The following is a 20,464-nucleotide window of genomic DNA, read 5'->3' as shown; positions in this document are numbered from 1 at the left end:
CGCTTTGCCCACGTAGTGTACGTAGCGCTGCCTGCTTCGCAGTTTTCAAAGTAGGCAAAGCAGGCAGCGCTACGCACACACCAGGGTGAAGTGTAGCTACCTAACCACCCACCACCCACCTCCCACCCGCCATCCTTTTAAAACATACCCTAATTGTAAATTAAATAAAAGTAAAGACACTTACCTGAAGCGCGGCGTCTCCGGGGCTCCCTCTTCCTGGTTTCCAACTTCTTCTGACAAATGCGCATGCGCGGACGCCCGCGCATGCGCAAGACTCCATTACTACCCTCCTGAAGAGGGTGGTAATTTGCAAGTGTTTTGCAACCGCAATTGAAGTCGCAAAACATTTGTACATAGGTTGATAACCCATTTGCGCATGCTAAAATTGGTTCTATATCTGGCCCTAAATGTAGTCCACTGGCTTTAAAAACAATAAGCAGCATGGACAATAAAGATAACTCTAAGCTTTAAGGACTACACCCTGATGAATGGGAGCTTGGCAAGATTCCTACTTCATACCCTACAGCCTCAGAGTTTGTATGCCTCCCAGATTCCTTTTTGTGGCTCATCAGCTCCAATTCAATGAACTTCAAGCAGGGACTAAGAACCTCGCTTTCTTTTTATCACATGCCGAGCAGAGCTAATTAGCAGGAGAGGGAGCATTACACAGCAGAGATTGTAAGTTAGATGGGCAGAAAAACGTCACTTATTACAACACGATCCACAGGGAATCTGTGCTACTTTGCTAATGATTAGTCAACAGCAAAGGCATTAATAATACTTTTATGTCTTTCATAAATCAATCTTAAAGCTGCATTTTCATCAATTAACTCTAGTAAGACTATAATTATTAGCTAGTAATAGCTTTCTACTAATTAGGGAACAAAGGCCAAAAAGTACAAAGAATTGTTAAATTCTCTGATATTCCATAACCCTGTCAAAAGGCACTGCTTATTTTGTATTTCAAAGCACCCACATTATTACATGATGATCTATCATATGCTATTAAACGCATGTTCAGAAAACGTAGGGAAGACTTGAGATTAGACTCTTGGCACATATTCTGTACTTAGAAAATGTCCTCCAGTATTTAATTTGTAAAAGAATAAGTGCAAGGCTCAATGTATTGCTAGGATGCCCTTTGCCAGCGCTGTTGAAAGTTGGCATGCTAAATGCCAAGAATGCATAGTCTTGAGTGCACCTCAGGCCTCTTTCATCCATCCCCATCCAATCCCTGCTCATTCATCACTCTTGAAAGTTCTTTTTTATCCCTGATTGCTCCCTTTCACATTCTTCTTTCTTCTTTCCTTCAATGTATGTTTTCCCTCTTCTGCTCGGGATTAATGTCTAATGAAGAAAAATAAGTGCTGTTTCCCCAAATATTAGTGTTGGTGGGCCCCACCTTCAACCAAAGATTTTAACTCTTGTTTTGAGGTTCTCATATAGTTCCTGCTGGTAGTTTCCTTCCCTCAAAAATTACTCTTTTGCTTGTTTTGGAAATGAGCCCTTTCTGCAGGGTTACTCCCAAACTTGTTCCCTTCCTCCTTCCCTTTTTTGCTGAATTTGTTTTTGTTGCCCTTAGGACTGCTAACAAGTGCTAACATGCTTGTGCTCACTCCCCTAAGCATGGTTTGATTGCCATATACCTAATTTAATATTTAATTTACTTGTAAGTTCTTTGTAGAGTGGTATACCAAATACCAAGGGCTTGTAATTTAAATTCTACTCGTGGGCTTGCAGTACTTGTTGTGCCACTCACATAGGTAGCACTCTAAAACGTGTCTCAGGCCTGCCAAACCAGCCTAAATGCAGTGCTACACTGCAATGTTTACCTGGTATTCAAAACCCCTTGCCAAGTCTTAAACTCCACTTTGAATAAATATGTCAGACCCAAAGGTAGGTTCCAGATAGCCCATGTGGCAGGGTACTCTGTAATTAAAATGTAGCTCATGTGCTTTTAGGTTTTTACATATCCTGGTAGTGAAAAACTCCTGAAATCTTTTTTCACTACTGTGAGGCCTACCCCTGCTCATATGATAACTTTGGGGATTCCTGGGGGGCGGAGCTTAGTTCGCGAGGAGAATGGCTGCCTGAGCCTAGAGCTCCGCTGCGCAGTGACAATATCCAATAATAATCCTGCCCTTCTACCGCCGGGACCCTGAAATAAACGCTGGGGAATAGGAGCGGATGCCAGTACATGTCCCGATTCCAAAAAACAGGACTCCGGAGGACGCCGGGACTGCGACTTGCCGGACGGCGGAGCGGTGGGCGGAAGCAGGCCGCTGATCCCCGGGCTTGGGTGAAAGAAGCTGCCGGGCGACGTGACTGTGCGTGCAGCAGAGCGGGGTGCGGAGTCCTGGCCCCCCGCATCGCCCTCGCCGTAACGACAAGCAGAGGGTTGTGCAGCAGCAGAGACACGGCGGAGGAATTGTGGAGGCTGCGGTGACGCTACCTTAAGTAGCATATGAGGAGCGATTTGGCTGCGAGCTGGGCAGCTGAAGTTCCGAGTGAAGGCTCACCTCTGTGGTGCTCTGATTGAGAAGCGCTGCAGATTTCGACGCGCTGGCGGACTGAATGACGGTGTCCACTGCCAGAGGTGATTGGGGACCTCGTAGTGGAGCCAACGAACCGACCAGTTGAAGACCCCCCTCCTCCCCTCCCCCCGCACGACACGGGCGGTTGGTGGACACTAGGTGAGCCCGAGCGACGCCATTCGAAACACGGGGGGACGCCTTGAAGCTGGCAGGGGACGTGCTGCGGTTGGCGCGGGGGGTGCCCCTGGTGGTGTTGGCCCTGCGGATGTCATCTTAGTGCAGTCGATTGTTGGCCAGCGGAGGAGAGATCGGAGTGGCTATGCGGACTGCCATTGGTGTACGGCAGGGTCACAACTGAGAGGCTCTGGCCAGTAAGTGGTGGAAGCCTGCCAACAGCTGCATTTTTGTGGCGATGTATACTTCCTAGGATATACCGTGGCAGCTGCGAGTAGGAGTGCCGTGGTGTGGCGAGGCGCAAAATGGGCAAAACTGACAAGACACAGCCGAAACTAACTTTAGACCAGAAGCGCCCCAAGACCCAGACTGCTACAGAGGGGGCGACCAGCAACGCGCCGGAGGAAGAACAGGATATAAGGAGCCTGTTGCTATCAATGGAAAAGGGGCTGCAGTCTGGCATAAACTCCTTGTGGTCCAAGATAGATGCCCTTTTGTACCGCATGGATCGCATGGCGGAGCGTTTAGACAAACACGCGGAGCGACTGGACCAAACGGAGCAGCGGCTGGTTGACGTGGAGGAGGTGCAGACTGCGTCGGAAGCGGATCGCGTTAAGATGGCGCGACTCATGCAGGTTCTGCAGGACAAAATGGAGGATGTGGAGGCCCGCTCGCGACGCTCCAACCTGCGCATTACGGGCCTGCCGGAGACGACGCCTACCGGTCGGATGGAGTGCTACGTGGAGAAGTTGCTGGTTGAGCTGTTGGGTCAGGGGATATTCTCCAACATGTTTGTGGTGGAACGAGCACACAGGTCTTTGGGGCCTAGACCTCCACCGGGCGCATCACCGCTCCCGATTATAGGGAAACTGCTGAACTATCGCGACAGGGATGCAGCCCTGCGCGCGGCCAGGGAAAAGAAGATGCTGTCCTACGAGGGGTCGACCATTGCACTCTATCTGGATTTCACGGCCCGTGTCCAGGAAGCTAGGCGGCAGTTCATCCCGGCCAAAAAGCAAATGCGGGATATGGGACTGGACTATGCGATGCTTTACCCTGCCAAGCTGAGAGTTAATCGGCAGGGAAAGACCCATATTTTCCTTGATCTCATGACACTGCAAAAGGCGCTAATTGAATGGAGCAAGGCGAGGCGAAAAAGTCCAGATAAGCAGCCGCAGGGAGACGAGGCGGAGAGCACGCTTGATCACCAGGACTAATGTTGGTCACCGAAAGCATTCTGAGGTTGGGTTTCGGGGAGGCCGGGCTCCATTGAAGGGGTGATGACAGTAGGGGATTATGTGAAGCTGTGTGGTGCGCTGTGAGGTGTGCAGTATTAAGAAGCCCTTAGCTAGAGGCAGCGGCCGATGGTTTGCTGGGGCTGCGTGAGTCCGATGCGGTAGAGTGATTTAACTTGCGAGACCTTGGAGAGGTGCCGGTAGCGCAGGGAGCAGGGATGGTTTACTAGACGTGCGCTGAGTGGCGGAGTTTGGGCCCAGCGTTACTAGATTCAGAGCTGGTTCTGTCCCGGCGATGTAGAGAGGGCGAGACATTGGCGCTCGGAGGTTTAGACAGGGCACAGGGTGAATTCCCTTTATAAACTTAGCACTGAGCGACCTCCGCCCGCGAGTGTATACCACAGTGTTCAGGAGTTTCTTTTGGTTGAGGATGGGTAGGGGGAGGAGTGGGTGATCCCTAGATAGGGAGCGGCATGGCCGAGTTGGGGGAGGTCAGCTGTGGGTGGGGCGTTTGGGAGGGATGTTGTTTTTTAGTTTTGGAGCCGAAAGTAGTCATGCGAGTTTCGATTTTGTCCTTTGCCCGCTCCACGCACGATGTAAGGCACTACATGTGCGCTGTTACGATTTATAGACAGGTGGGAAATGACGAGTGATGCCATACGCGGGGGTCCGTTGGGCTCCTTGAGAGTTGTGACATGGAACGTCAGAGGCCTTAACGATCACCGGAAGCTACGCAAGGTGCTGCACTACCTTAATAGGCATAGTATAGATGTGGCCTTCCTGCAGGAGACGCATCTCCCTAACCAGAGTCCCATGCTGCGCGCGAAGGGGGTCCTGGGGAACGCGTTGGCGGCTGGCTTCACAACACATGCTAGGGGTGTAATGATTTGGACAAACCCTAAATCGGCTTATAAGCTGCAGTTGGTGGCGGCGGATGGGCGGGCAGGTTTGTAATAGCGCGCTGTCAGGGCAGAGGCCTCGATCTATTGCTAGTTAATGTCTATGGACCAAACTATTACTGTCCGGAATTTTATGAATCCCTAGTCAACCTCATAAGGGGCTGTGGGGTACCTCATATCTTGTGGGGCGGAGACTTTAACATGGTCCGGCAGCTGGGTCTGGATAGATCGGGGGGCCGGAGCAGAGGCCCGGCAGCTTCAGTCAAGGTAGTTGATAGAGCTCTGATGAGTTTGGCATTGGCAGATGTCTGGAGAATGCTTAATCCGGCTGAGGGGGGCTATACGCACTATTCGGCATATCATGACCTACACACGACGCGGATTGACTACTGGCTGGTATCAGTGTCTCTTTTGCCGCAGATACATGCCTGCCAGGTACTGCCGCGTACTCTATCCAACCACTCCCCCATACTGCTGACCATCTCTCTACCGCCCTTTACATGGCGGTTCCCCCCGTACTCGCTGCTTGACCCCCTCTTTAGGGCGGAAATAGAGGTGATAACAGATTATTTTGACATCAACACTGGTACAGTGGATAGTTTCCTTTAAGGTTTGCATCAGAGGGGTGGCCATGGCAAAGCACTCTTGGGTGCTTCGTGATATCCGGCGAAGGCTAACGACCCTAGAGAGTAGACTGGGGGACTTGGAGTTTCGGCAGCAAAGAGAGGTGAGGGGGGATGCTGCAGAGGAGTTGAAGGCAGCTTTGGCAGATTATCATGAGGCGGCAGATGCGGAGGTGAAGCATTTGGGGAAGTATGCTTCTGCCAGGATGTATGGAGAGGGGGAGAGACCCAGTTCTGTTCTTGCTAACATGTTGAAGGTTCGTAGAAGTAAGGCCAACGTCACTAAGATTAGGTCGGAAAGAGGGGAATTGCTCACTGACGAAATGGAAATAGTTGAGCGCTTTAAGACGTACTACGCGGCGCTCTATGCCTCGAGACAGACAGACATGGACGATAGTATACGAGACTTCTTGGATCATATAAAGCTGCCCTTCTTGACCGACTCGCACAGGGCGTTCCTGGCCCTCCCCATAGAGAAGGACGAGATACTAGAAGCTCTAGCGGGCATGAAGGCGAACGGCGCGCTGGGAGCGGATGGCCTCACGTTCACATTCTACAAAACCTTTCTAGACTTGCTGCTACCGCATATTTCGACTCTGTTCGATGACATCAAGGGCCAAATGCCGCACTCTATGTGTGAGGCTATCCTTGTGGCTATCCCCAAACCGGGGTAAGCCACCAGAAGAGTGCAGCTCATACCAGCCGCTCTCCCTGCCTAATGTAGATGCCAAGCTGTTTGCCAAGGTATTGGCCACACGTCTGGCGCTGCTCACCCCGGAGCTGGTAGCCGCGGAGCAGGCGGGGTTTGTGCCGGGCAGGAACCTTACTTACAATCTGCGCACAGTGTTTGGCACTATTCAACATGTTCGGCCGGATTCTAAGGCGCTCGCGGTCTTCCTAGACAAGGAGAAGGCGTTCGACTCTGTTGAGTGGGCCTTCATGAGCCAGGGATTGACCAGAATGGGACTGGGGCCGGTCTTTTTACAGATGATTGGGGTGCTCTACAGGAGCCCTACCGCAAGAATACAACTTGGCGACAGGATCTCCGAAGCGATCCCGATTACTAGAGGGACGCGACAGGGGTGTCCATTGTCGCCCATCTTATACGCTATAGTTGTGGAGCCACTGGCATGCGCATTACGTGAGTATCACGCGTTGCGAGGGGTGAGCTTCCCTACCTATAAGATTGTGGTCTCGACGTACGCAGACGATACTCTGCTGTATGTTCGAGATCCGGAGAATAATCTGTCATCGGTGCTGCGTGAGGTGGTGCACTATGGAGCGCTGTCTGGTTTACGTGTTAATTGGTCCAAGTCTATAGCTTTCCCATTGACTCCGTCTACCACAATCTTTGAAATGGATTATCCTCTCCAGTGGTCTGACGACCCAGTCAGATACCTGGGTATACAGTTGCATGTAGACTCTGAAATAGTACTGGGGGAAAATTATGGTAGGGCAGTTGATAAGCTGGAAGATGATGTGGAGAATTGGATTGGGCTGCCCTTGTCGTTGCTAGGCAGGATATCAATCATGAAGATGGTGATATTACCCCGATTCCTATTTCTGTTTGCTAATATCCCTATTGTGCTGCCACGCTCCTTCTTTGCTAGGCTTAATAAGTCTTTGTTGTGGTTGGCGTGGGTGGGCAAACCGGCGCGGGCTAGTTGGCGCGTGCTGACATTGCCTTATTGTATGGGTGGCCTGGGAGCGCCAGACCTGGAGCTGTACTATAGGGTGGCGCAGGGAGCACAGGCGCATAGCTGGATACGCGGGGAGGAGTCGGTCCCATATCTAAAGCTGTAGAGACTGTTTGCTGACTCGCTATCCCTCCCAGCGATAATATGTGAGCCGATGGAATGCAGGGTGGGCTTCCTGGACTCACTTAACTCCACTAGACATGCTTGGCATTGTATACTGCAACAAACGGCAGGGGCTTTACTATATTCACCATTAATGCCCCTGGAATGGGTGGGGTGGCTTCCTCCTTGCAGGGAAACAGGAGTGACACGAGCCCTTCGGGAGCTTGGAGTCAAAACAATGGGAGAGTTGTTTGTAGATGGCACAGCTAAGACTTGGGACGATGTGGCGGCGGCGGTGGAGGCACCTACTCAGCTGCAACGCTTCCAGTTCCATAGAGTGAGGGGGGCATTGAGACAGCAATTGGGAGATGACATGGCTGAACCCCCTGAGGTCCCGGAGCTAACTTACCTCATTAAGCACAAAAGCCCCCACAAGTTGATATCTCATCTATACAACATTGCGTTGTCCCAGAGGGCCCAGCAATACACCAAGGCTAGATTGGTGTGGCAAAGGGACTTAGACACTGTCATAGATGACGCCATGAGGTCGTACTGCTGCGTTGGCACTCGTAGGATCTCGCTACACGGCAAGCATCGATTGGTACACTTCAAATACATAAATAGAACATATTACATGCCGGAGAGGATGCATCGGTAAGGCCTGAGAGAGGAGGCATCATGCGATAGATGAAGCCATTCAGTAGCGGACTTCTACCACTTAGCCTGGGCTTGTCCGGGCATCTACAAATTCTGGGAAGCTATTTTTCAGGAGATAGGTAGAATAGACACGTTGGAGCTCACCCCTGACCCTGCTGTTGCACTTTTGGGCTACTCTAAGGGACTGCCTAAGGCGGCGCGGCGGCTTGTGGACATGGGATTGCTAGTAGCAAAATGCAGGGTGGCGATGTGTTGGATGCGGGGGCCCCTCCCAACAGTTGCACAGTGGGAGCGAGATGTACTTTATTGTTGCACGCAATCAGATACTTATAGCGAACTACTCTCGCCAAGAAGCAGGCCGAAAAAATGTTGGGGCCTGTACGCGGAATACTTGGGAAGGGACCACACGGCAGTGGACGCCGAGCTGGGGGCTGAAGGCGAGGGGGATGCAGGGGAAGCTGTGGTCTAGTTAATTTTTTGCGATACAAGTCATACACAGGAGATGGCACTGGTGTCGGGTAGCGGTTGTACCGTCTGCACAGAGGGGGGTTAGAGTCTTGAGATTTTATCACGGTCATTGTGGGCATACAGACGAGTGTAAGGTGTTCTGTAGCAGGGTAGCGGCTTTCTGTGGGGAACCATAACTCTGGATGGAGTATGGAAGTGGGTAACACGGGTGGGGTGCGGTTTGGATGATACTACAGGCTCGGGTTAGGGTGGGGAGGGAGTTGGGTGTTTAGTATAAGGTAAGCTAACTGAGAAAACTGTGGACTTTAGTGGAGAATACGACTACGGCAATGATGTACTGTGCTGAACTATCGGACGCTCATGGCACATTGCAGATTAGACAACAGTGTTGTCAGGATTGCAGGGAGGTGGGATGAGTGGTGCCGCGATATTTCTCATGAAGTTTTTGTCAGCCGGCCTCAGGGTTGTAGGCATGAAGCAATGTACATCACACTGAGCTTATCATTTAATAAAAATAAATAAAAAAGATCTGTTGTGTTTAGTAGCTATGGAATGGTAATGATAAATCCTCTTTATGGCAAAGTTGGATTTATTGTGACAATTTTAAAAACCTACTTTTAGAAAGTTGCCATTTTCCTGCTCTCAGCCCTGTGTGCCTGCAGCCTGTCTCTGATTTCATGTCTGAGTTGGGTGACAGCTGGCCTTTGTTTTTGTTTTCCCTCTAGACAGCCACACACAATGAGAGCTTGGATGTAACTTGATAGGCCATTCTGGACAGATGGGAGGGAGGATCTGTGTGCACACAGCCTCACACTTACACCTCAATATGCTGTGTCCTAAAGACTGCATACCCCCTCCCTGTAGTGATTATCTGGAGCCAGGGCAGAAACGGAGGACCTCTGTGCATTTCAAAGTGACTTCTCTGATGTCTCCCCCACTTCAGAGGAACCGTTGGATATAAGAACTGTTCCTCAGACACTACCACCTGTGGATACTCTGCCATGAAGAAAGACTGCTGTGCTGCTGAAGGACTGCAACTCTGCTGGACTCTTGCTCTGGAAGAATTGATTTCTTGCATTGCTGACCTGCTGATTGCTGCCCTCCTTGCCTTCCTGAAAAGGACCAGATTTGCATCACTTGTCCTAAGTACCTAGAGTGACTCCAATGGCTAGTTGGCTGGCCTCCTAATCTGACGTCTCAGGGTCAAAAAAGACGACTTCCAACTATCCTGCTTCAGCACCGGATTCTGTTACGCCAAGTGGTGCTATCCACATTCCTGGACCCGTGAAAGTGGGCCTAACTTGCCTTCTTTAACAGAACTGACACATCCTTACCACTGCAGAGAACAGGACTGGCCCATCACCACAACTCCATTGGCCACCACCAACTCATTGCCGCTACTGTGCTGATCAGAACCAGCGCATTGCCCCTTTTGTGTGGATTAGCCTGATGCACTGTTGCTGTTGCTTGACTCAGAAACATTGCCTCACCTTCGGAACCACCAGTGCATGATGCTCCTCTCAAAGTAGGGTCCCCACATCCCTGTCGACATCAGTTTTGATAACAACTAAGAAATTCTGCATTGCAGCAACCCACTGATCTGAGCTTAAGCATTGCCACTGCTGCATGACCAGGACATTGCTTAGTCACCACATTGATTGATGCCAGCACATTGCCTTGTCTACGATCCACATCCTCATTGTTGACAGGATCCTCTACCTTGACACAACTCAGACTAAGATACTCTTGCTCAGAGGCCAAGCCTGCTCCCTTCATCTGTCCCGGGCTACACCGTGGTCGGCCTGAATTTCTTTACTTTTCCCCAGTCCAGTGCGAGCAGAAACCCCTTGGTGGTGCTATGTGGTTTTCTGGGCTATTTTCACTTAATTCAGTGAAAATCAATATCTCAAGTTTTTGGGATTTTTGTCATTTGGTGTCAAATCATTTATTAAAATGAAATATATTTTTCTAATTTGGTTTGGGATTTTTCTTATGTTGTATTTTCACTGTATTACTGTTTCTGTGCTTCATAAATATTTTACACACTGCCTCTAGGTTAAACCTCACTGCTTGTATGCCAAGCTGGCCAGGACTAAGCCCTAGTTAATTTAGTGACTTTTTGGGGTTCACCTTGCAAAGGATTGTGGATGTTGCTTAACTAGGGCTCACAACCAAGTCAAGCAAAAACCCAAATTCTCACATTTGTGTAAAAATAAAAATTTACAAGGTGGGTGTTCCATGCCCAAACTTTTGATAGCTACTGTTTTGAGCACTTGATTTATGATTATGGCAAATGACTCCAATCCCTCCTGCAAGAGCTTTGCCTTTATTGTGTAATGCTATGTGTGATGATAGGGAAACATCCTTTACTATGCAATCTTTACCACTCAATGTCATTACCATGCAGTCTTTACTACTCGTATGCCTTCACCACGCGTTTTTATCAGGCGTGTCTTTAGCACGCATTCTTTTACCACACACAATGGCAAGTATGTATAAGTATTGGTAAATGTTTTTTTTCTTAAATTGAGAAATATTGTATTTTCAATTTATTTTGCAACATTTATTTTAAATACATTAATTAAAGTGTTAAATATATTTGTTCAAAAAAACTGATGTTAAAATACCATTATAGTTAGGTATTATAAACAGTTGTTTTTGTTTAAAAAACAAAATCCGTATAAATACAATGAAAAACACAAAGGGTAAATGAATGTTATTGTTGAACTAAACATTCATCAGTTTTAGTCAGCAGCGCTAACTATAAAGTGTGACCCTGCCATGCAATGTTTATGACCTCTCTCATAAAATGTTCTTAAATATCATTTACGACATCACTGAAGACATCATAAATGTCTGCAAACAGAGTGGTACAGGGTAAACTCTCTCCATAGAGTGGATACTGTTATAGTACCAACTTCTCTATTCATATCAACTTCATTTCTCAATGTAGGTTTGGTCACTGTCAAAGTTTGATACAGTTACAACCGGTCAGTAGTAGGGCATTCATTTTAAAAACCAACATTCATTGTAAGAGCATCTTAAAACTGAAACTGTAAAGCTCTTTACTCAAAGACTTATCCGCTGCTGTTTCTTCCTATACATCCTTCATTTCTGTCCTCTCTGACTTTGGTATGTCTGAAGTGACTTATCGAGCCATAGCGATAGAACTGTCTGCCATAATCTGAATATCCATTTCGGCATTCTACCTTGACAGGATTACAAGAATGTAATCATTGATACATTTTGAAGCCTCAGTTCTTTTCAGATTGTAGATATTTTTAGGGGATTTCACAGTAACAGTGAGTCTGACTGCAGACATAAAATTGTTCACTCTTCCTTTGGATATTGCAGACCTAGGGAATCCAAAACAACACTCAGTATAATTTTCCCATTTTGCTCTGTATCTCCGCCGGTAATATTGGACACATTTATGAAACTGAAATCACAAGACTTGTTGCCTAGTATTTATTTTCTGATACTCTTTTGAAATGCCACAAGTAATATACTTTGGTGCCTATTTTACTCAACATATGGATATGTGGTGCACCTCAAGCTTGGTGTTCTTTCTTACGGGAAAAAGTACACAACTCCACCCAGTGGTGGACTCTTTTGTTGCAGACAAAGTGGAGCATGGCTTACAATTTGGCCTTAAATCATCTACAAACATTTACAGGATCAATTGAACATAATTCACCAGAAGTCTTGATATCAATCCCTGCAATGTTTGCATTAGCTTGTCTGAGGAAGTCATGACGATAGCCCAAGCATATTCTGCACAACTCAAAGTAACAAACCAGGTAGATGCAACTAGATTGTATGACATGCACTTTAGCTCAGTGTGGCGAAAAAACCAATATTTATTGACACCACTTTGGCAAGCCATGACCTTCATTAAATCACTCATCTTTACCATTTACTTTTTCCACAAAATCTCTAGCAGTGATGTCATTAAACTAGGTCTTTGTTCTCATAACATTGCCCACAGCATAAGATAGCACTGACAGATTACTTAATAGCAAAAGATGGTGAATGTATGGCATGTTTTGCCTAAAGAGCAAATCTTCAGATTATAAATCTACTGAATCTACATTCTGATGGAGAAATCGGTACTGGACGTCTATCATAATTACCACCTTATCCTGTAGGAAACACTATGCTTCTAAGTTCTTTTTCCACTGTCATACCAGGTCTCTTTTTTCTTGATTTATTTGGTACAGTTCTAAAGCATCACCCATCATGTCTCTTTAGTGTAGAGGATGAATGCTATAGTGTTCATATATGTCCTCAACTTTATGTAAGTCTACTTTTACAAACTGAGCAGAAGGAGATGAGGTGGATCTTCCTGTTATAAGACAGGAAACATGTTCCTCTACATCAACATCTTTTTAAACACATTTTCTATTTTAAGGTATTGCAAATCTCTTGTAACTCTAGCAATGCTTACAAGTTTTTTAGTAGGTACTACTTTTACTAGAACCACTACTATTTGTGCTTCTCGATCTAACCCCTATAGTTGCAATATTCTCCTTCATATTAAGAGGCAACTACACAAGTTTACCTTTCTGTTCTTTTCATCAGTTCAGAAGGAGGTAGTTTCTTATTCTTGGTCTCCATCCGAACAATTGCTTGGAAGTGTTGTTCTATGTGTATGAGAATACTCTTAAAGATATGCAGGTTTTCAAGCTCCAGAGGAATTGAAAATACTTCCAATTTACTATGAACACCTCTAGCAGGAATGTTATTATTGTTCAGTTTGTCAATACAATATTTACAGAAAATCTGAAATACACAAATCAAAACAAACCTCAGCTATCAAGTGGAGACCAAGTTTAAGCCACTGTACTAGATTAGTCTCTTCTGTATTTAAAAGGAGAAATGTTTTCATTTCTCATTTTGTTTCTGACTTTGCATGTCTGCTGCACTGTACTTCACACATACAAAGTAGGACAAGTTTTAAAAGTTGTCTAGGCAGACTTTTTCCTCTGGAAGGCAACCCTTCCTGTACAAAACCTATGCTAGACTCTCGCTCACACCCTTGTACTATGGCAAAAGGTGTGTATGTGGTGCAAGGCAGCAAAATTCTGCACCGCAGCTAGGGAGAAGAGAGAAGATTGCCATATCTCTGTAGGTATATGGTACTCTCCTGCTCCCTACCTGTCACACAAAGCAGCACAGCATTTTTGGCTGTTCCTCAGTGCTGGATGACAGTTTAGTAAATCTGCTACTAAGTTTATCAATGAGGCCTTTGTTAGGCCTGGCATCTTTTGGCTTGTTTTCACCCGCACTTTCTGCCTTCTGAGCTCCTGTTTTGACTATGTGCTGAACTTCGTTTTTTCTGACTTTAGGACTCTGGGAACTTCTTAACTCCTGACCAGTGCTAAAAGTGCATGTGGTTTGTGTTTAAAATCTAATGGCATTTGGTTTCTCCATGATTGGCATATTTGATTTAATGGTAAGTCACCAGTACAGTGCACTATATGTCCCTAGGACCTGTAAATCAATGTGACTTTTGGGCTTGCAGCACTGATTCTGCCACCCAAATGAGTAGCCCTTCAAACACGTCTCAGGCCTGCCAATGCAGAGCCTATGTCTGCAGTTTTGAACTGTCATTTCGATCTGGCAAGTTCACCTACTTGCCAGGCACAAACTTTCTTTTTATTAAATATAAGTCACCCCTAAGGTAGGCCCTAGATAGCCTCATGGGCAGGGTGCAGTATATTTAAAAGGTACGAAATTTACTTTTGAGTTTTACATCTGGTAGCGAAGGACTGCTAAGATTGTTTTTCACTACAGCTAACCTATCTCTGCCAGAGGTTAGCATTAGAGCTGCCTTGTAACCCTTTACAAGTGTGACTTCCATTTGGTAAAAGATTGGAAGAGTATGTTTGGTGTCACAATTTAAACACTCATCTTTAATTGAAGTTTTTGACAGTTGGTATTTTCCTACGTTAACCAGTCTGAGCCTCTGCCTGTCTCTGCCCATTTGGGTTGAATGACAGCTGAGCTTTGTGCATTCATTCTAGACAGTCACACACAAAGGAAGCTGAGGTGTGCCGTGCATATCCTGATGGCCCATCACTAGGCTGTTGAGTGTTCCTTAGCTAGAGTGAGAGGGAAGATCTGGTACTTGCACCTGAATCGAGTGGCGCCTGTCCCCAAAGAAAGAGGTGTATAGCCCATGTAGTTTGTCAGCAGTCCGGGCAGGAAATGGCAGGATCTAGTGCACTACCAGGACCTTTATTTGAAGTAACCCTATTTAAAAAGCTACAATGGGTTTAATTATGGACCGCTGACCCCATATAATTAGTACACTACCAGGAAGAAGAGCTTTGCTATGTTGGCTTGCTACCTGCTGCTTCTTGCCTGAGAGTGGGATTACTGGACTTGACTCTCTACATCCTGCATCTTTAAAAGTTCTCTAAGGGCCTGTTGTGCGTGCCTACTGTTTCTGAAGTCTCGGGTATATCAAAGACTTCACCTGCATCTTACTACCAGCACCTGTGCTCCTCTGGTGCGAGTTCTGCTCTTCCAAGTGGTGCCAAATCCAGTCTTGGGAGAGTGTTTGGTGCTGCAAGCCAAGAAACCAGCGCATCGACACTGAACCGTAACTCAGAACTGGCATTTCTCTGCGATTTTGACGCATTGCCTTTGCATGCTCTAAAGCTGCGGACACCACACACCCACTGCAGGACGCAGCAACCTCAACTTACAATTCATCCTTTACTTCGCCGATGCTCCACCTCAGAATCACTGCTGCTGTGTGAGTCTAGGACACCGCATCACCGAAGTCTGCAATGCACTGACCCCGACTCTGCGCAGCTTCTTGTCAACACATCTCCTACAGCCCATCAGTTTGACATTGGCATCTCAGATCAGATGCATGGTGCTCTTGACATTGACACATCAACAATGTTGGCCATCTTTGGAAATGACGCATTGCCTTCGAAAGCGCTGCATCCCCTAATTTGTTCAAAAGCATCATTCAGAGGTCAGCGCATCCAAGGTACTGTCAGCCGGTCTGCGTGACTCCTGTATTTGGCTCGTGCTCCTTCACGGTCAGACTGAACTTTTAGATATGCCCTGGTCAAGCTCGTCCAGATAGTCCCAGTTGGATCTACTGACTACTAAGCACTGCATTTTTGATTTAATATTGCAAAATTTATAACTTGACTTGTGTATGTTGGATTTTGTCACTTTGTTTTTTTTTTACTGTGTGTGCACAAACACTTCACACATTGCCTCTTTAGTTTAGCCTGACTACTCTGTGCCAAGCTACCAGAGGGTGAGCACAGGTATTTGTTTAATGTGTACTACACTTACCCTGACAGAATTGTGATTCTTGCTTGGACAGGGTGCATATCCCTGCCAATCAGAAGCTCAATTTCTAACATTGGTGATCAGCAGCGTGGGAAGAACTCATATTTGTATTTGTGCATTGCATACAGTGAGTGGTGTACACTGCTTCGATATCTTAGACCATGACATACCAATATACTTTTTTTTTCTTTTGATTCTCTTTGGTAACTTTTAGAGTTTTTGCAACAGTTATGTCTCAATCTCGAGAGCCAACAGCTGTACCTGCAGTATTTGAATTTCAGCAGGAGAAGTTGAAAACCTACAGTGATCCAGCTCAAATGTTTCTGCGTGGATTTCAAGTGTCCTTCTTTTAGGTCTCACTGAAGAAGAAGAACTGCATAAGGGGCTGAGGTCTAGTTAGCAGCCACAAATGTGGTGTACACTCAGAGGAGGGGAGATGTTCTTGTGGAGGATGAGGAGCAAAGTCTGCATCTGGAGTGGCTGGAGGATCCAGTACCACCTGTTGGGCTGGGGGCCAGCCTGAATGGAGCGTGGGCTTACTCCAGAGCAGTCAACAGTGCTTTCCCTAAAGTCTGTCTCCAGTTCGAGTTAAAGGACACATGGGAAGAAAGAAAGCTCAAGCTAGAGCTCGCAATACTCAAATTGGATACGGAGAAAAGGAAATTTCCCATGGAGGAGAACATTATAATAGGTTAGGAAGTAAGCTTGAGAGAGCTTAAATCGAAAGCCAATAGAGACCAGCACAGATGGTGGCAGAATATCTTTGGTGTCCTCTGAGGAGTGAGTACACATACCCAAGGGTCTGGCACTTGATTATGGTGTGGGAGACAACATAAAATGGTAGCTCGAGGCCAACAAGCTAGCTTTAGAAATGCACAAGAAGAGATTAAGGGATTGGGGACAGGTTTTTGGAAGCATTTCTCAACTGAGAGGATGGACACCTTACTGGCCCTAGAGGGGGTGACAGGATGAGGTATTCCCTATGAAGGATGCCCTTACCAGGAAATATAATTTGATCCCAGAGAAGTACAGGCAGAAGTTTAGGGACAGTGTGAAAGTTTTCCCACTGACCTGGTAAGTCTACAGGGAAGGGAGCCCTGAAGTATTTTGAATGTTAGCAGGAAAGACACTTAAAAGGGGGATTCCAAGTATCCTAAGTGGGCAGCCACCCACCAATGGGCAGTCACAACGAATGGCTAGTGTAGTGCTTCAGGAGGAGTTGGTCCCAGCTAGCGTAGTGGATACTGCTGAGGTTACCCTAGTGTTCCTGGGTTACAGTGAAATGGTACAGAGAATCCTAATACCTGACAAAACTAGGAAGGATAGGCAGAATTTATGAATTAATATTGACTGACTATTTTATAGTGGATTTGAATTTTCTCTGAATTCCTACCGAGTTGAAATCGGTTCAATCTTAGGGCCTGTCCAGGCACTTTTTCTAGATTTCACACACTTGCTTTACGTGCTGCTAGACGCTCTTACGGATACTTCAGGCACTTCGCACCTTACCCCCTTCACTTCTGGGAGGTGTAATGTTCAGAAGAGCGACCATCTTGTTTGTCAGCATTCTTGTGGTTGACGTGAACAAGCTATTTATTGTGCTTGTCAACATGCTGCTGATCTAAAGAGTTTTTTATCGAACCTCTCAATCTCTTATGAGGGGGGAATGCATTTTAACGTATTCTTTTATGCTGGGGGAATTTATTTTGTGATTATTGTTGACTGACAAATTGCATAGTGAATTTGAATTTGCACTGAATGCTTTCTTCACACACTGCTAGATGCTCTTCCTAGTATTCCAACAATAATCATGAAATGCAGCCAAAATTCACTCAGTATACTAGTTCAAACATTTATCAATGATACACAAATAGAGTAGACTTTTTATAATGGTAATGTGTGCACTGGATAAGGGGGCTCTGCGGGCCACCTAATTCAAATGGAGAAAGCGGAATACCTGGAAGTGTATCCAAGTTAACCCAGTGCACTACAATGGTGTCACCAATTAGGTGTAAAAAAGTAATCACAAAATAAATGAAACAGTACTCAATATGATCAAATGTCATAGCAATAGACAAAACAGTATTTCACTGTATCCAAAAGTTCCAACAAATTTTACGGAAACAGAAATGCGTCAAAGTCTCTTTTAATCCAGAGTCCTCACAAATAAAATCCAACGATGCATAAATTAAATAGCTTGTATTCAGCGTACAACAAACAGAAGCTTCATCAATCCCAATGCATTTCGGGCTAAAAACAGCCCTTCGTCAGGGGTTCTGAAACAAGTCAATATACATAATATAAATTCCAAATCTCTAGAAGAACATTATAACTGACATATAGGCTCAAAAGGTTGGACAAGAGTAACAAGGTGGGGGAGTAGAAAAGCACTGCCCTTACACAACCATGCTCAAAAGAGTGTATAGACACCATCGTGTTGTACTCATAGGAAAGGAACAAATTAAAGAAAGAAAGAAAAAGCAAAGGTGACCAGTGAATCCAAACCGTCTGGTGATGTTAAGTGTTACCCATATCTAAAACATAAAGACAAACAAAAGTCCAATAATGAGGCTAAGGCGCCAAATCCAAAGCTCAATGAGCAAACCCAGTGATGTCAAAAAACTGAAGGTGCTCAATACACAACATGTACCTAAAATCGGGAGTGTGAAAATGTCCTGCCTTTGAGCCACAGTCAAAATACAAATGCTGCCAAAATAATCACGAAAAAAGATAAATGAGGACTCAAAGATAACAATGCCAAGCGCACAAAGCGTGAGAGAAACCTGCTTACCTAAACCTCAATGCGGAAAGGGAAACTGTGATCACCTTCAAGTCAATATGTGTACATAAAAACACCTATGAGTAAAAAAGTCAGCTGTGAAGCTATCAGAGAAGAGTATAAAAAAGAAAACGAAGCAACAGAAAAAAAACAGGACAATACCTTACGCTATCAGCCAACCGAATATTTCGAAATGACCGTCTTCCAACAGTGTAGAATGCAAGTGCACATCGACGCCAAAGTGCGCCATGGAAATAAACGTTACGCAACCACCGAAACAGTCTACATAGAAATAGGACTCACAAGTAATACCAAATCTAAGCTGTGAAAACGGCCGCCATGAGCCAGAAGGTTATAACAAACAGAAAAAGTTAATCAATCAAAAGGTGTGCATTCAAATGTGTACAATGTGCTGAAAATAAAATACCAAATTAAATACATAATAACACGCATTCAAATAAAAATAGCACTGAAAGGTAGCCAAAACCCAATGGATAATACGTCAGCGTGAAGCACAACGAATGAATGTAGGAGTGGAAAAAAAGAAAAATTTACTAACATGAAATAAAAAGAAACACACCAAATGCTGACCTCAGGCACAGTGACAGCAGTGAGTAAAGATAAAGTGGAAAAAGAAAAATAAATATAAAAAGAAATATGGGAAAGCCAACATGAATTGATAGCATAGAGTAGATGAGATAAACAAAAGATAGTCTAAAAAAACATACACCAGAAATTAACACATAGGTTATCATGGGCATAGTTGAGAGAGAGGCAGATACATAACAGACAACAACTGAACTAATACATAACAAAGCTGAGTAGAGCGGACAGCAAGAGGCTACAACAAAATGCAAATTACAGAAAACATGCTATTTCAAATTTATCATTAAGCCCTTTCGGAGACAGTGTTTGCATGAACCAAATCCAGAATGATTCACGCTGAGATAATAATTTGGAAATGTCTCTATCTAACTAATTCTAGATCAACTACGGGCGACACTGCCATGGCTGGTCCCAGCGCCTCAAAGGTTTCTTTTTAAGAAATCAGCCCGGCCGCAAATCAACCCCCAACACAGACAACAGTGGAGCCAGCAAAACCCGTCGAGGTCATAGATTCAGTAAAAACAGGGGGATCACGTCGCAAGAAACATTAGTGGTTAACATTTCTTCTAAGAAATTGACTGACAACCAACTAGCAGTTCTTAACAAGGGTATCTCTTTTGTTCCTACTCACCAAGCTAACACTCTTGATTCTCAGATTGCCCTCTACAAATTCATGAGAAAAATACGACTTAGATACTTTTTTTCCACCACATCTTTTGAGTCATCATCTTCACAAGATGAAGAATACCTTGAATTCAAACCACGGAGTACTTTTGTTTCCCCTGTCTCACATAAAACACTTGACTTGTTTGAGTCTTTGGTGAAACAAGATTTAGCCAGACTCCCGAATGTCATTTCAGGGAAATCTAATTTATCCACTAGTGAAAGGTCAGCTTTGAAATCTTTACAATCTAACAAATCTTTCCATTTCACCAAAGCTGACAAGGGTGGAGCTCTGGTTGTGATGGACCGCATTCATTATGAGAACAAAATCAGCTCAATGTTACAGGATGAGTCCACATACTTACCGCTTACTGAAGACCCTACCAATGCTTTTTTAAGTTTGTTGGATACCATTTTGATTGACACAGTTGACATGAAGGGGATCAATTCCAAAACCAAAGAGTTTTTGTTTACCCAGTTTCCTCGGAGGCCGTGTCTTTACATGCTTCCCAAAATACATAAAAACCTTAGAGATCCTCCATTGAGACCCATAGTATCAGGTTGTGGTTCTTTACATGACCCACTTGTACACTATCTTGATGTCTTTCTTCAACCCATAGTGCAAGCCAGTCCATCATATCTTCAAGACAATACACACTTGCTGAATCTCTTACGAACGATTGTCATCCCTGAGGATGTACCAACTT

Source organism: Triturus cristatus, chromosome 8 (assembly GCF_964204655.1).
Source record: "Triturus cristatus chromosome 8, aTriCri1.1, whole genome shotgun sequence".
Lineage (NCBI taxonomy): Eukaryota > Metazoa > Chordata > Amphibia > Caudata > Salamandridae > Triturus > Triturus cristatus.
Note: the sequence above shows the minus strand (reverse complement) of the source record.